Genomic DNA, 17,113 nt, shown 5'->3' on the forward strand with positions numbered 1-17,113 from the left:
ACTGCTATTTTAGCATGCTAGCTCAAACAGAGCTAAGACATGTCTGTTTACCCGCGCTGGGAGACTTGCTGTCAATTTTAAACTAGGTTCGACGGGGACAGGTGAGCAAAGCCCACAGGTAAGTGGGGAACATGAAGACCTGGGAGATGGGTTGGAAACAGGAGGGAGCACGGGCTATAATGGCAGAGAGGAAGGAGGGTCAGGGCAAAACTGGGAGGCAAGATCAAACCAGTATCTTAGATGCCTATATACAAATGCGAGAAGTATGGGTAATAAGCAGGAAGAACTGGAAGTGCTAATAAATAAATACAACTATGACATTGTTGGCATCACTGAAACTTGGTGGGATAATACACATTATTGGAATGTTGGTGTGGATGGGTATAGTTTGCTCAGGAAGGATAGACAGGGGAAAAAGGGAGGAAGTGTTGCCTTATATATTAAAATGTACACACTTGGACTGAGGTGGAGATGGACATAGGAGACGGAAGTGTTGAGAATCTCTGGGTTAGGATAAAAGGAGTAAAAAACAAGGGTGATGTCGTGCTAGGAATCTACTACAGGCCACCTAATCAGGTGGAAGAGATGGATGAGGCTTTTTTCAAACAACTAACAAAATCATCCAAAGCCCAAGATTTGGTGGTGATGGGGGACTTCAGCTATCCAGATATATGTTGGGAAAATAACACCGCGGGGCACAGACTATTCAATAAGTTCCTGGACTGCATTACAGACAACTTTTTATTTCAGAAGGTTGAAAAAGCTACTAGGGGGAAGCTGTTCTAGACTTGATTTTAACAAATAGGGAGGAACTCGTTGAGCATTTGAAAGTAGAAGGAAGCTTGGGTGAAAGTGATCATGAAATCATAGAGTTTGCAATTCTAAGGAAGGGTAGAAGGGAGTACAGCAAAATAGAGACAATGGATTTCAGGAAGGCGGATTTTGGTATGCTCAGAAAGCTGATAGGTAAGGTCCCATGGGAATCAGGTCTGAGGGGAAAAACAACTGAGGAGAGTTGGCAGTTTTTCAAAGGGACACTATTAAGGGCCCAAAAGCAAGCTAATCCGATGGGTAGGAAAGATAGAAAATGTGGCAAAAGACCACCTTGGCTTAACCACGAGATCTTGCATGACCTACAAAATAAAAAGGAGTCATATAAAAAATGGAAACTAGGTAAGATTACAAAGGATGAATATAGGCAAACAACACAGGAATGCAGGGGCAAGATTAGAAAGGCAAAGGCACAAAATGAGCTCAAACTAGCTATGGGAATAAAGGGAAACAAGAAGACTTTTTATCAATACATTAGAAGCAAGAGGAAGACAAGGACAGGGTAGGCCCACTGCTCAGTGAGGAGGGAGAAACAGTACCAGGAAACTTGGAAATGGCAGAGACGCTTAATGACTTCTTTGCGTCGGTCTTCACTGAGAAGTTTGAAGGAATGTCTAACAAAGTGAATGCTTATGGGAAGGGGGTAGGTTTAGAAGATAAAATTAAAAAAGAGCAAGTTAAAAATCACTTAGAAAAGTTAGATGCCTGCAAGTCACCAGGGCCTCGTGAAATGCATCCTAGAATACTCAAGGAGTTAATAGAGGAGCTATCTGAGCCTCTAGCTATTATCTTTGGAAAGTCATGGGAGACGGGAGAGATTCCAAAAGACTGGAAAAGGGCAAATATAGTGCCCATCTATTAAAAGGGAAATAAAAACAACCCAGGAAACTACAGACCAGTTAGTTTAACTTCTGTGCCAGGGAAGATAATGGAGCAAGTAATTAAAGAAATCACTGCAAACACTTGGAAGGTGGTAAGGTGATAGGGAATAGCCAGCATGGATTTGTAAAGAACAAATCGTGTCAAACCAATCTGATAGCTTTCTTTGATAGGATAACGAGCCTTGTGGATAAGGGAGAAGCGATGGATGTGGTATACCTAGATTTTAGTAAGGCATTTGATACAGTCTTGCATGATATCCTTATCGATAAACTAGGCAAATACAATTTAGATGGGGCTACTATAAGGTGGGTGCATAACTGGCTGGATAACCGTACTCAGAGAGTAGTTATTAATGGCTCCCAATCCTGCTGGAAAGGTCTAACAAGTGGGGTTCTGCAGGGGTCTGTTTTGGGACCGGCTCTGTTCAATATCTTCATCAATGACTTAGATGTTGGCATAGAAAGTACGCTTATTAAGTTTGCGGACGATACCAAACTGGGAGGGATTGCAACTGCTTTGGAGGACAGGGTCAAAATTCAAAATGATCTGGACAAATTGGAGAAATGGTCTGAGGTAAACAGGATGAAGTTCAATAAAGACAAATGCAAAGTGCTCCACTTAGGAAGGAACAATCAGTTTCACACATACAGAATGGGAAGAGACTGTCTAGGAAGGAGTATGGCAGAAAGAGATCTAGGGGTCATAGTGGACCACAAGCTAAATATGAGTCAACAGTGTGATACTGTTGCAAAAAAAGCAAACGTGATTCTGGGATGCATTAACAGGTGTGTTGTAAACAAGACACGAGAAGTCATTCTTCCGCTATACTCTGCGCTGGTTAGGCCTCAACTGGAGTATTATGTCCAGTTCTGGGCACCGCATTTCAAGAAAGATGTGGAGAAATTGGAGAGGGTCCAGAGAAGAGCAACAAGAATGATTAAAGGTCTTGAGAACATGACCTATGAAGGAAGGCTGAAAGAATTGGGTTTATTTAGTTTGGAAAAGAGAAGACTGAGAGGGGACATAATAGCAGTTTTCAAGTATCTAAAAGGGTGTCATCAGGAGGAGGGAGAAAACTTGTTCACCTTAGCCTCTAATGATAGAACAAGAAGCAATGGGCTTAAACTGCAGCAAGGGAGATTTAGGCTGGACATTAGGAAAAAGTTCCTAACTGTCAGGGCAGTTAAACACTGGAATAAATTGCCTAGGGAGGTTGTGGAATCTCCATCTCTGGAGATATTTAAGAGTAGGTTAGATAAATGTCTATTAGGGATGGTCTAGACAGTATTTGGTCCTGCCCTGAGGGCAGGGGACTGGACTCGATGACCTCTCGAGGTCTCTTCCAGTCCTAAAGTCTGAATCTATGAAACCTGCAGTGCGGGTCTGGAATGGAGTTTGCCCATTTATTAGAAGTAAGGCTGATCTTGGCTGCTATGGTTCTTGACCGTGGGGGGCATATTGAACCTGTTGCTGCCATTTGTTCAGATTTCAGCCATGAATTGGATAATGCCTTTTTTCCATCTGTGGTTGGACTGGAAGCTGCAACTGGTCCTTTCTGATCCAGAGTTTGCCAGAGTGCTCATGTGTTTACAAACAGTCCTTGGTGAATGTGTATTGTTGATAAAAGGAACACTTAAGACACTCCAGAAGCATTCCTCTTCAGTTAACAGATGATGATGGCCATCATGGCCAAAATATTCACAAACAGCTAGTGATTTTGAATGCCCAATTTGAGACACCTTAAAGGTGCCTGACTTCTCAGAGGGAAATGTTCCCTGGTGCTTTGTAAACATCACTCCCCCTTTGAGCTGTCTCAGACGGGCCACCAAAATTGCTAGTTACATCCTGAAAAATCTTGGCCAAAGAGTGCAGAGTGGGAAAGATGCCTCTTTAGGATAAGGTTATTTAAAATATCCTGTGGGCATGTCATAAGCGAGCAAGGGGACAGGGGGAACAACCTTTGTGTTTGTGTTTGAAGTAATGTTTACTAAGTTTATAAACTTAGTGTGTGTGTGTGTGTGTGTGTGTGTGTGTGTGTGTGTGTGTGTATATATATATATATATATATATATATATATTCCACTAATAGGACTATGTTACTGTAGTGATGTATTTGTCCCCAAGGCATGGGGAAAGGGAAGTAGTAGTATCCAGTTTAACAGATAGGAAATTCAGACTAAGTGACTTGACCAAGGTCACCCAGGACTTATGAGCCCCTCAGGAATGGCGGTCGTTCGTAACCCTGAACTGTTCATAACCCTGAAAAAAGGTTGTGGTGGTTCTTTCTTGACTTAATACAGCTTTGGAATGTTACCATGCAGAAGAAAAATGCTGCTTTCCCTTTTTTAGTAGTGTCCGTTTAACACAATGGTGTATCTGCTTTTCTGTGTGTGCGTGCGTCCTGCTGTCTTATTGTGTACTTCTGGTTCCAAAAGAGGTGTGTGGTTCACTGGTCAGTTTGTAATTCTGGTGTTCATACTGTATATAGGACTGATAGGTTATAGTCTGGTTAATAAATAAATCAAATAACTGAGTAACTGCAATGCAAGTCTAGTCAACTTACATTTTCAATGTGTTATATAATGCTAATCCCTCTTAATGATTTCATTTTTAATTATCCCTCTAGTACACAAATGAGACAAGAATCAAGAGCCCAGTACTTCTTTCACTATCTGTAACTCTCAAGGAGACAGGGGGAACAGCCTTTGTGTTGTACCCCACGTGGTATGACACAGTACTGGAAATGGGAGTCCACGTGGAAATCAAGTGGTTTTTTGCATTACACGCACCTGTGAAGTTTGCCTCTCAAATGTACAACTGGCTTTGAAACATTGTCAAACCAGTGTGAGACAGAACGATGACTCCCCACCCCACAAACATGCTTTCTTGGCCTATATTTGCAGCTGCATCTCCAGTGGCATTCAGTGCAGCTGCAGGACACTCATGTAACTCTCGCTGCTATCTGATCCTTCACAGTTCTTGCAGGACGGGCTATGTTTACTGGCAGGGACCGTTTCCTCTGGGCTCCTGTGAATGAGGTTACACATCTCCCTGTTTCCAATGATTATTCAAGTACTGCATTTCATTCAATTGTGGTTTTAAAGTGAAAAATTTATCTTGTATTCTGCCGTTTCAATTTCTATGCCTAAAATGCATTTTTTTCTTTCTCATCTTAGCAATTAGTTACCATGGCAATGGGCACTATATAAATAACTATATTTCTGATACAGTACTTTGTTCAGCTTTGACGTCTGTTGCAGAAGGCAGCACCTTTCCAATTAGCTGTAGAATGTCAGAGGAGGTTGTGTTCCCCTGCTCCCAAATCATCTTGTAGGGAAGGGGTCAAATGTTCTAAATTTCTTCAGAAGGCAGCACTTCTCATCTGGTTGCTGCCTCCTGGTGTAGCATTGCTTCCCTCTCATTGCTCTGCCTGCATGAAAACTTGGAAAAGGAAGGGTTGGTGTTTGGTCATTCTGCCATCTTGCTAATCAATCTTGTGTCAAAACATCGGAGGAAAACAAGCTTTTGCACTCTAATCCAGACGTGTGCCACCTTACCAGATGTAGAGCTGTGGTAATGTTTCATTTACTAAAACGTTGCTCCAATCCGCTGAACACAGCTATCCTTTTCAAAGCATTTAAAGCCAATCTCACTTCTGATTCATCATCCCAGATGTAACATACTCGTTAAACCATTAATAACATTATCCCAGCAAGCATCAAGAAAAAGATGTGAAGTGCACTCTCTTCCAGCTCCTAAGGTGAAGCCTCCTGGTCCTGAGAGGTCTGTACTGGGGACAGGGAGAGCTTAGCTTAACTTTGATGGAAAATCAAAGGGGCACCTTGGTAGCACCACAATAAAATAAAATCAACATCTTGATTTGCAGGATTGACCCTATAGAAAGGGTCAGAGGACTTTGTTTCCCCTACTAGTGTTTGTCTTGAGTGAAGTGTATTCACAAATTAAATCTGACCATTGCTGTAAATAAAAACATTTTAGCAAATCTCTCAGTGCTGGCATAGTCTGTAGCTATGAGAACCAAAGCAGATGACTTCTAGGTCAATATGCAATACTATTAAATTCCTTGACAAGAATATATTCAGAAGTGTCTGACAAGTGCTTGCAGGCAGAAGCAACACCTGTTTTTCCAATTATATGTTCCTGTAATTTTATTTGTTCAAGAAGACTCAGTTTAACAAGTTATCAATCAAAGCCATGTGCTCCCTTTGTGATTAAAACTCCTGAGAGCCACATTTAAGAATATATATCAAATGCTATTGAAAGTGATTTGCTTTCCATAGTTTTGTGACTATCTTTTTCCAAGTGAGATTCTGCAAGTGGCTGTTACAGACCCGTTGTGGTTAGTGTGACAGACAGACGGTGCTAGGTGTCAATGCTTGGTTTATCATTCATTTTTGAGCATTGCCTTCTTTTTGCTTTGTGTACAATATTTTTAAAGCCCTATTTTTTCCTTGCCACAGTGAAGAGGTGGAGCAGTTTTTAATGTAGCCTTTATCACTATCAGCAGTTGTGCACATTGGGGCAATTTTATGATTTTTCTACAGCTGTTAAATGTATCTTGTTTAATAACTCAGAAGATCTCTCTTTGGCTTACAGTAACATAGTGTTGAGAGAGCAAATGCAAACATCTTTGAATTCCTCCAAGAGCTGTGGCTTGTCGTTGTATGTTTTAGAATAACAGCATTTACCAGTGAGGCAGGAAAACTGAAATTCCATCTCCGTACGCCTGCCTCTGGGACAATCTTCCCCTCCATCAGTGAGAAGAACATCCTAATGCCAGTGACAGAGTCACGTAACTTTATATTCCCCAGCTGAGACTCCGGCTGATCGCATCAGGAAGCTGAAGGTCAATGCAGTAAGCGTTTGTGCATTAAACCACACTGCCAGCTGAGGCTGTTTATATTTTCATCTGTGTGTAGCTCAGTTCTAAAGTAGTGTGGTGAACAAGGACTAGAGTGTAGGTGCTAAGAAGAGGAAGGAACTATTAACTTCCTACCATCAGTCAAAATAAAACAAGTTCATTTCATCTACTTGATCTCTCATAGAAATAATCTGACTCCTTCCCCAGACAGAGCAAGCCACATTTGAGCCAGGAATCTTCTTTATGTAAAGGGCAGAAAAGGCGCTTTTCTTGATGGGAGATAAATTCTGATTTTTGACATTTTCCTATCAATATTTGTGTCATTCTTTACCATTCTCTGTTACCTCCTAGGGCCTTAAACATCTCACTCAAGTAGTTTGAGAGTTACTCAGACACTTCTCTCACCCTCATTTTTTTAATCAATTCCAAATTAAGACCAGTTGTTGGTCTTTCCCAAGTACTGTATTCCACTTAAGGATGTGCAGTCAGTACACAGTTACCCTGTCTTGCTTGAGAGTACAACAACAGGAGACCCAGTTACTCTTAAGGAAATGCATTTGTCTTTTTCCCCAAGTACTCTGGCTATTTGGAATTTGTCTAACTTGACAAAACTTCCATGAAGCCCCATCATGGATCAATGACGACACGTGCCATATGGCAGCTGAGACAGGCTGTCACTTCATTAACATGTGATACAGTATGGAGGCAGATGAAATGGCAGCTTCAGAGGACTGTAGACAGCCTGCTCATGTTATCTGAGCCATTTTGCCATACTGACTTCACCACCTTTCAACACCTGGCAGCGATTCCCTTCATTGCCCCTGCCGAACCGACTGGACCTGCTGTCACAGGATCACATTGCACCCCAACCTCGTGTTCCTCCACCTCGTGATGTGGATGTTGCATGGCTGAACCCTGAGGAATGGTGGGGTCCAGAATGTCCTTGAGAGTAGAAAGCCCTAGACTAGACAAACTCACCTGGCAAAGTAGACAAGTTTCTCCCACTGGGCAGCCGAACAGGGCATCTCCCCTTTGCGTTCTTTGGTGCAGTCAATCTTAGCTTCATTTGAGGAACCAGGGCGTGGCACTCTCCTCTGTCAGGGTGCATCTGGCAGCCATTTCCACCTTTTATCCTCCAATCCAGGGACAGATGGTGTTCTCCCATAACATGATGGTCAGGTTCCTCAGAGGTCTTGAGAGACTTTTTCCACAAGTTCGGTCCCTGGTCCCTCAGTGGGATCTCAACTTGGTTCGACCCAGGCTCATGAGCCCGCCCTTTAAGCCTTTGGCCTCATGCTTCCTGTCTCATCTGTCGTGGAAGGTAGCGTTCCTGGTAGCAGTGATGTCGGCAAAGCGAATCTCTGAGCTGCGGGCCCTGACCTCAGAACCGCCATGCACGGCCTTCTATAAGGACAAAGTTTAACTCCAGCCTCTCTCAGCCTTCCTTCCCAAGGTGGTGTCTACTTTTCACATGTGCCCAGACATCTTCCTTTCGGTCTTCTACCCCAAGCCCCATGAGACTGATGAAGAGAGGTGCCTTCATGCTTTGGATGTAAGAAGGCCTCTGGCTTTCTACCTAGAGTGGACAAAACCATTCCGCAAGTCAACTCAGCTTTTCATCTCTACAGCTGATAGGATGAAGGGCCTCCCAGTGTCCACACAGAGGATTTCTAACTGGATCACCTCCTGCATTCACACCTGCTATGAGTTGGCGGGAGTATCTCCACTGCTGATCATCAGAGCCCACTCAACCAGAGCGCAGGCATCTTTGGCGGCCTTCCTTATGTTCTTATGTTCCTTCCTGGCACACTTCCCAATCCAGAACATCTGTGGTCACATGTTCATGGCCCACTACACCCTCACTCAGCAGGGCAGGGACGATGCTGGGTTTGGCAGAGCTGTATTGCAATCTACATGTCAGCTATCCCTCCCTCCAGGAGGGAGTTCACAAAGTGGTTTGAACATGGGCCTGCTAAACCCAGGATTGTGAGCTCAATGTTTGACGGAGCCACTTAGGAATCTGGGGCAAAAATCAGTACTTGGTCCTGCTAGTAAAGGCTGGGGGCTGGACTTGATGACCTTTCAAGGTCCCTTCCAGTTCTAGGTGATAGGTATAGCTCCAATAATAATAATTATTATTATTATTATTATCCACCTCTGAGGGGTACTGCTTGGGAGTCACCTAAGTTGAATGACAATGAGCAAGCCCTTGAGAAGAAAAGACGGTTACCTTTTTCCATAACTGGTGTTCTTCGAGATGTGTTGATCATGTCAATCCCATGACCCGCCCTCCTTCCTCACTGTTGGCGTTTTCGGCACGAAGGAAGGGTGGGTGGAAGGAAGGGTGGAAGAGCCAGCGGCACCCTGTATACCACGGCATGTGCACACAACTCCAGGGGTCACTGGAGCTGGTCCCCTATGGATACTGCTGAGGGAAAAAACTTCTAGCACTGGTGCATGAGGCGAGCACACACACCTAAGCTGAATGGACAGGAGTAGCACATCTTGAAGATCACCAGTTATGGAAAAAGGTAACCGTCTTTTTCCAAAGCCCCCAGTCAAGATCAGGACCTTGTTTAGTAGGTGCTGTATTAACACCCTTGGTGACATGATTCTTGTCCTGAACAGCGTAATCTTTAAAAAGGAAAGACTGGTACATTTTGGTCTTCACTTAGTTCATTTCCCCCACGCTCCCCGGAATGGTGGGAGGGTGGAGCGTGTCCCCATCTGGACTAGTGAATGCTGTTGGCACTGCCGGCTATGCACACTCTTGCAGCACATGCTGACTGCCTCCTTTGTGGGTGTGCGGCTGGGTTTTGAAAAGGTTTTCTGCCCTGTCTTCTCACTCAATGTGCAAGAGAGGCCGTGTTTGCGCCTTGCACAGGAATGTTATGGTGAGTGCAAGTATGGTAACATGAACGACGTCGGAGAACCTCCTACACAACAGTATTTTAAAATCAATGGTATGAAAATCTAAATGTCCTGAGTATCCCTGATGGTAAGTTACTTACTATGGGACATTTCCAGTGCAGTAGCACCTAAAGGCTACAACCAGCTTGGGCCCCACTGTGCAAGGAGCTGCACACCTGTAATAAATGACCGTCTCTGCCCTAAGGAGTCGTGTATTGACCATATAATCTCTTCCCTCCTGTACACACATTTCAGAGCTGCTGTTGTGATTGCAAAGCTCTGCTAGTGGATTTTGACACCAAGCTCAGCAGCCTTCCTCCCCTTCCGGCACTGGAATGTGGTAACGTAAATATCGGTGCAACTATCTGTTGACTTGCTTAATCGGGACCTCCTGGGACAAAGCCTAAAATATAAGGGAATATAGGTCTCCGAGAGTGCAAACATAATCCATTATGGAGCCCAGCAAGAGCAGATTTTGTGAAACACGCAGCTACTGATGAAGCTACATTCATCTGACCAAGTGGGTATTCACCCACGAAAGCTCATGCTCCAATACGTCTGTTAGTCTGTAAGGTGCCACAGGACTCTTTATCACTTTTTACAGATCCAGACTAACATGGCTACTCCTCTGATACTTGACACAGCTACTGAGGCTGCTGTGTCTAGCAAAACAACCACTCCAGCAGGGGCTGGTTATGCCTGTTGCTGTTCAGCATTCATTGATTGCTGGCAGTTAGTATTTTAAACTGTATAAAATCAGTCTAGTTGTTAAGAAACAAGTCTAAGTTTTAGCTGGTTAATTTAAGATTGGCCTATGTTTTCATTCCCCTAACACGGAGATCCACTACCGTGCCCTTACAACAATATTCTAGCCCATTTATGGTATCTCTGGGTGGGGGTCTGCCCCATTGGCATTTAAACTCCGGGTTTCATGAGAGGTGGCCAACTGGCCAAGTTTAGACCTGTGCAGTGCAGAGCACTGGCAGCTGACTGTAGTATCGAGTAGGTGGCAGGGTTTAAACTACGTGATTTGTGTAAAGAAAATAGGTAGACAACAGGTGCTGCTACAAAACGTTTGCTGCTTACAGAAACAATGCTCGAAAAAACAGAGGTGATCAGGCTGCAAACAAGAGTGGCTGGATGAAATTCAGACTAACGGATCCTGGCCTAAGTTCCCTGTAAGCTGTGTGGTTGCCTCTTTAGCACCGCCCAGCCTGGACCTACCCACAGCCGAGGCACCCCTCCCCCCGGCCCAAACCTGCTGGGTTGGCGGAGGTGCCTATCCTGCGGCCCCAGCCCTGAAGCTGCCGGGGCGGGGAGAGGGGCCTCTTTTCCACAGCTCAGGTGCTGCTGTGGGGAGTCCTCTCCCTGACATAGCCCTGAAGCACCCTCCTGCACCCCAAACCCCTCATCCCTTGCCCCACCCCAGAGCCTGCACCCCCAGCCCGAGCCCTCACCCCCTGCACCCAACCCTCTGCCCCAGCCCTGAGCTCCCTCCCACACTCCGAACCCCTCGGCCCCAGCCCATGAATTTTGTTATGTTCACCAATATGGAGATCATGTGTCACACATCACGTCCACATTGGTGCACATGAAATTCATTCTGCACATGGGTTGGACCTGATCTTTGCCCAACACACTGTGAATCTGAGTCCCAAATGCAGCGTGGAGGAGGCTGAGTGCGTATTATGTTAGCACCATGACTTGTGTAGGCTGTTTGTTCTCTGCTGCGTTCAGGCGTCACAGTTGGGTGATGGAATAACTCTGCACTGCGTGGAGTGATGCATCTTAAGGAGCTGGTGGCATCTCAGCCAGCTGAACTCTCATCCAAGAGAGATTTTTCTTTGCCAGTTTATGCCTCAGCCAAGACTCTGCACATGTCCTGTCTGCATAACATGCACCATCAGCTAGTACGTGGGTCCTATCCAGGATGCTGCACATGTTGTCATTACGGAGTCCTTTGTATCCTCCAACCTCCTTTGCCCTGGAGCTGAGGGTTCACTTTGGAACTGGGGTCTTTGCCAAGTGATCTCACCCCCGGGCATTTCAAGTGGCTAACGCAGGATGCAGCATTGTCGCCTGCTGGGAGCGGAGTGGTTCCTGAGCATAGAGGCTGCTGCGCCCAACCCAGGGGCAGCTGGGATACCCCTGGCCTCACCCCCAATCCCTGAGGAGCCAATCCAGAGCCTTGCCTGCTAAATCTGTGCCATGCTCACCCCACACCTTCCAGCCTGACCTGCCCTGATGCAGTGTCTCTCCCCATCCCCGAGGCAGCTGCTCTCCCTAACTCTGCCTCTGCCAATGATATGCACCATGTGTGACATGCGCACAGCTGCAAGAGCCACTGAACGTGGAAAATGTTCAACGTCAATCAGGCATGGAGGGGTTGGGGGTCAAAGTAGGATTTTCCCGTAAAACTTAAGACTGCTGAGAGGGCTGGATCTGTCTGGCTTCATGAAGAATAGACAATGGGACTGGTAGGTGATACATTCAGATAGAAACGTTTCAACGGCACCTCTGTCTAAGACCTTGTTTGCCACGGGGTTTGTGGCAAAACATTCAGTTGCTTCTTTAAATTCGCCACCGCCAGCAGCAGCGCAGAAGTAAGGGTAGCAGTACCACAATCGCCCCCCGCAACTATAACCTTGCTACTCCCTCAAAACTCCTTTTTGGGTCAGGCTTCTCACGATTACAACACTAAAATTTCAGATTTAAATAGCTGAAATCATTAAATTTATGATTTTTAAAATCCTATGGCTGTGAAATTGACCAGAATGGACCGTAAATTTGAGAGGGCCTAACTATAGATTTCAGCTCTGACCTCTCCCATTGCTTCTATGACGGGCTTTACCCGGTGTTATGGACACATGTTCCCATCTTTGTTGTCTATCAGCATGATGCCAGAAAGAGGTACAGCACTTAATGTGACAAGTGAAATGATGAGTTTTTAGAATATGTTGACAATAGCATGTTTTCATCCCAACACTCGAGCCTACTTGACCTCTTGAAATTTCCTGACCTTCTATTTTATGTGCTTCATTTACACTGTTGGTACCGCAGTTCTCCACTTTGCAATCAGCAATGTTGGCAGGCAACAAGATAGTAGCAAATACGTTAAACTGGGAAACAGCTTTCCTAAAGCTGCTTATGCTGATCTGTTACCAACCATAACAAAGTCTAGCCCTGTTCAAAATCTAAATGGTAGAGGCAATGTACTAAAGAAAGCCCCAGCCCTGATGGAAATCATATTTCTCAATTAATCAAAGTTCAGGTCAGATATTCAGATTCCACTGTTGGGGATTTTGTGTTGGGTTTGGTTTGGGTTTTGGCAATAGGTGGGGAGGAGGGAGACAATATTTCCTTAATACGTGACCCCTCCTATCTTAGGTGGTTCCACACCGTTACAATGGTGAGTCTTCACATGTTCTACAAACTACTTCTGATAATGTGTGTCGTGCTCTGGAAAAGAATTAAAGAATTTGTTTTAAGGTTACCAGTGGCGGGATCTCTTTTGGGCAAGTCAGTTTTACCAAAGCTATGATTTGCCTTTAGCTAGTTTGGTAAATCTCGAATTCATTATTTTTAAGAAGAAAGAGCTAAGCTATAAAAACGAGAGCTGGAAAAGCAACTCACAAAAGACTCAAAAACTCAATAGCAAAAAATGTAAGTCATCAGAAGCAAGAAGCCTAGGGCCACTGGACGATTGAGGTGCTAAAGGAGCACTCAAGGCCATTGAGGAAAAGCTAAATGAAGTCTTTGCATCGGTCCTCACTGCGGAGGATATGAGCAAGTTTCCTACACCTGCGCCATTTTTTTTGGATGACAAATCTGAGGAACTGTCCCAGACTGAGGTCAATAGAAGAGGCTTAGAACAAATTGATCATTTAAACAGTAATAAGTCACCATTAGTTATCCTCCAGCCAGCATGTAGATGATGCTTTGGTGGCTTCTGGCATATTTAACACCACATAATTAAACTGGCTTCAGAGACTAGTTGAGTTGTGAAGTTCCCCACTGTAGGGAACAGAACCCAGCACCTCTACTCCACGCTTCTGTAAAGGCAAAGGGTCTTCTGATACTAGACCCAACAGGCCTATCTGTATAGATCCTCAATAGCAGTTTTATCTTCTGCTAGAACAGGTGGTGGACAAGGAGAAGAGGTGGTACCTTCCCGTTACCTGGTGCCTATCTAGCTCATCTGTAGTGCTTTTCAGTAATAAACACGTTGCTTGGAAGTGGAAACTCCCCTGCTTCAGAAAACATCTCTTAAGTCTAGCGGGTGATGCAGTTAGTTTCTGCTTACCCCAAAAGCTGTGCCTGAATCGTCTGTTCTTTCCAACACCCAGTCACAACAAGAAAAACTTTGCAGAGTCCTTGGCTCCATTTTACAATTTCCCTCTTGCCCATGACTACGCTGGAAAAACTCTCACCTGCCAGTACATTGGTTTTTCTTTTAAAATGCCAGAGCAAATTAAAAAATGTGCCAGGAAACAAAGGGGAGAAAGAGGAGAAAAAGAAACATGCAGCTATTTTCAATGCCACCCAGGAGCAAGGCCTAGGCCCGGAAGAGGAGGCCCCCACAGCAGCTCTCTCTGAGAAGGATGCATTTAGGGGTCTAAAAAGGTCTAATTGCTGCTCCTAGTTAATACAACAGCTCTTCTGAACTCGTGCTTTCCCAGATTAGCCGCTCATGTGGAAAAGCTAAGCAAAAATTCACGTTCCCCGGGCTACAGTAATTCTACAGGAATGACACGCAGCTGGAAGATAAAGAAATGTCCAACTTGGAGAAGTTCAACCAGCAATTTCTAGGTGTTCCTCAGTTTGCAAGCATCTGGTGGTCCAAGGGGGACATAGGGGAAGAAGCCTGACTGGTAATTAGACCGCTTAGGAAGTATCTAGGTTATTTCCAGCTGACATGTAATCGTGCCCGCACCAGGCTCAGTAAGAGCTGCTTTGAGAAGTTCCAAGAGGCATTTTAAAGAAAACAAGGACATAATTGTCAGTATGATACATGGTTTGAACATAACACAATGCACATTATAATTTATACATGCATATTATTATCACTAGTTTTCAGAGCCAAGGGTTTTTTGGCTATTACATTGTCCAAGTAAATAATAAAACAGCACATTGCGGCTGTTTCTTCAAATCACTGAGCCATAAACTGATCCTTAGGTTCCTTTGATTCATTTTTCAGTTGCTGTTGCTCTATTAGATCAAACTTATCGTGATTTTCTAGAGAACTTTACAGTCTTCACAGAGACAAACTAGGAGTATTTAAGCAAGAGCATGGACTAACGGGAATGGCCAGACATTCACATTTTCTTTAAATATTGCAATTTAGAGTACAGACAATGCAAACGTAACTGATACAAGTGACAAAGACATCACATGCATCTGACCAAGTGGGTATTCACCCACAAAAGCTTATGCTCCAATACGTCTGTTAGTCTATAAGGTGCGACAGGACTCTTGGTCGTTTTTTAGAGATCCAGACTAAAACAGCTACCCCTCTGATACGTAACTGATACAGTCCCCAATCCAGCGTGCATTCTCCAAGCAGGATAAACACCACTTTCAGATTTTGAGTGGGTGAATATATTTAATGTAATTGCATGTCCTAGACAGTATTAGTAACTGATTTATCATTCATGGAAAACATGCTATGATCATACATTCTAGATACAGTATGTTGTGTCTGAGTCTAGGTAAGAGCTGAGAATGACTTTTACTAAATTTTATTATGTAGTAGGATGAGTTAAGCGTAAAGGGAAGTAAATTTACTTTGCAGTACAAATGGAAAAAGCCCATTTTCTGTTCAAATAAACAGACACGGCTGAAATGTCGAGCACTGTACACAAATACATGTGTTCCCTGTTGCATGAGCTCAGCTTCATATGTAGCTTCCAATGCATGTGACTACGCTGGGCTTGCACACCTGCCTAGGACTGTGCCTGTGTAACATCAAACGTCAGCACGAGCATTAGATGTTGCATGCACATTTAAACTGGGCATGCATGGATGTGGATGGGCAATCTTGAAAATACGTCCTCCTTGCGTTTTGTTTAAGGAAGAATTGTATCCTAAAGCCTGTTACAATGATTAATCTCTGGTGCCCCATTGACTGTATATTACAGTGAAAAGGCCTCTTGCAGCTGATCATTTCATAAGCGAACGTTGTGCATGCTCACCGCACAGCTGACGAGATAAAAGGACAATACGTAAAATAACAATGCACCATGTCATATGTAATAAGTATGTCCATGCCATTAACTAATGAATCCCACAGCAAATGGATAAAATTAGTGTTCAAATCCTCCAGCTCTGACTCAGGCAAAGCTCCCCAGGAGGGCTTGTAAATGTGCGTGGTAGGTATCAAAAACCTTATATTCCTTAAAAAGTTTGGGGGAAGAAGCCCTACTTTAACAAAGAGGTGTTAAGTGAGACGGGCCCAGACTGTGCCCCCTTGCGGGAGAGAAGGTCAAAGCTCCCCAGGCCCTCCCCACGCACTCAGTGGCTATGAGAACGGCGGGGATAGCTGGAGAGCCATTCTGCAGCAGCTCCAGGTGGCTCCCCTGTAACACAGGCCTCAAGCAGCGACCTGCCTCTGTCTTCCTCCGGTTCTGTACTGCGCTTCGGCCTGTAAGCGCAGCAAGCGTTTAGCTCCCAGCACGTGCTGCCGTACCCAGCTAGCAGCAGCAGGCTCCCGCGCCCTGAGAGCATTTGAGTCAGGTGTCACCTGAAAGTCGGCCTGAGCGGACAGGTCAGTTCTGCAGTGTTTTTTCCTTGTCGCTCTGAAGACGTTGGTGTGCACAGGGAGGCAGTAAGGTAGAGGCTGGGTAGGCGCTCGGTTGCATCTGTCCACATGCGTCGTCCTCCATCTCCCATCTACTCCCCATGTGCTCTCTGTCTGCATGGCTGGCTCACGAGCAGAGCCGGCATCCTGCCTCCATTAGGATAGTGCATGTCCTGGAACGTCCCCCCTTCCCCACAGGTGGCCCAGTGGGCTCAGATCTAGACTGACTCTTTGCAGAGCTTTTAACAACTCAGCAGGGGACAAAAATGTCTTCATTTATTATGCGGCATCTGGCATCTAACGAGCACCAGCTCCTCATTCTCGCTGCTTTTTGACCAGCTGGTTGTTTCTGGTTTTTTTTTTTTTACACAGCCCAACCCAATCCTATTAAGTGTCTTTCCCTGCACAGCCCTACAGCTAGCAGGGGGATGGAAACCTTTGGTTTCCCTTATTCCCAGCCAGTGAACTTACTGGGGTTGGTTATAGCCAGCGTGCCCAGCACCGGGTCCTCCCTCCAAAACCGGCCTTGTGCAAGGCTCTTCAATGAGCCTTGATCATGGAGAGGAACTTAGTATTATGACATCTAACTAGGTGCTTGGGGAAGAGCTGCCCATGCAGCACCATAGCCACAGAAGACAGTGGTAAAGTGCCGTCCTTCCTGCAAAGGCTCCATGTGTGCTCCTGTTACACGGTGCCGGCAGAGCTGCCTTGGGTCCTTGCTGTTTTCTGGACTCCCCTGGGGCTGCATGTAATGGTTCTCGTATGGGCTAACTGCTGCAAAGCACCTACATTTTCCCATTCACTGAACCTCG

This window comes from Gopherus evgoodei, chromosome 9 (genome assembly GCF_007399415.2).
Source record: "Gopherus evgoodei ecotype Sinaloan lineage chromosome 9, rGopEvg1_v1.p, whole genome shotgun sequence".
In the NCBI taxonomy this organism is placed as follows: domain Eukaryota; kingdom Metazoa; phylum Chordata; order Testudines; family Testudinidae; genus Gopherus; species Gopherus evgoodei.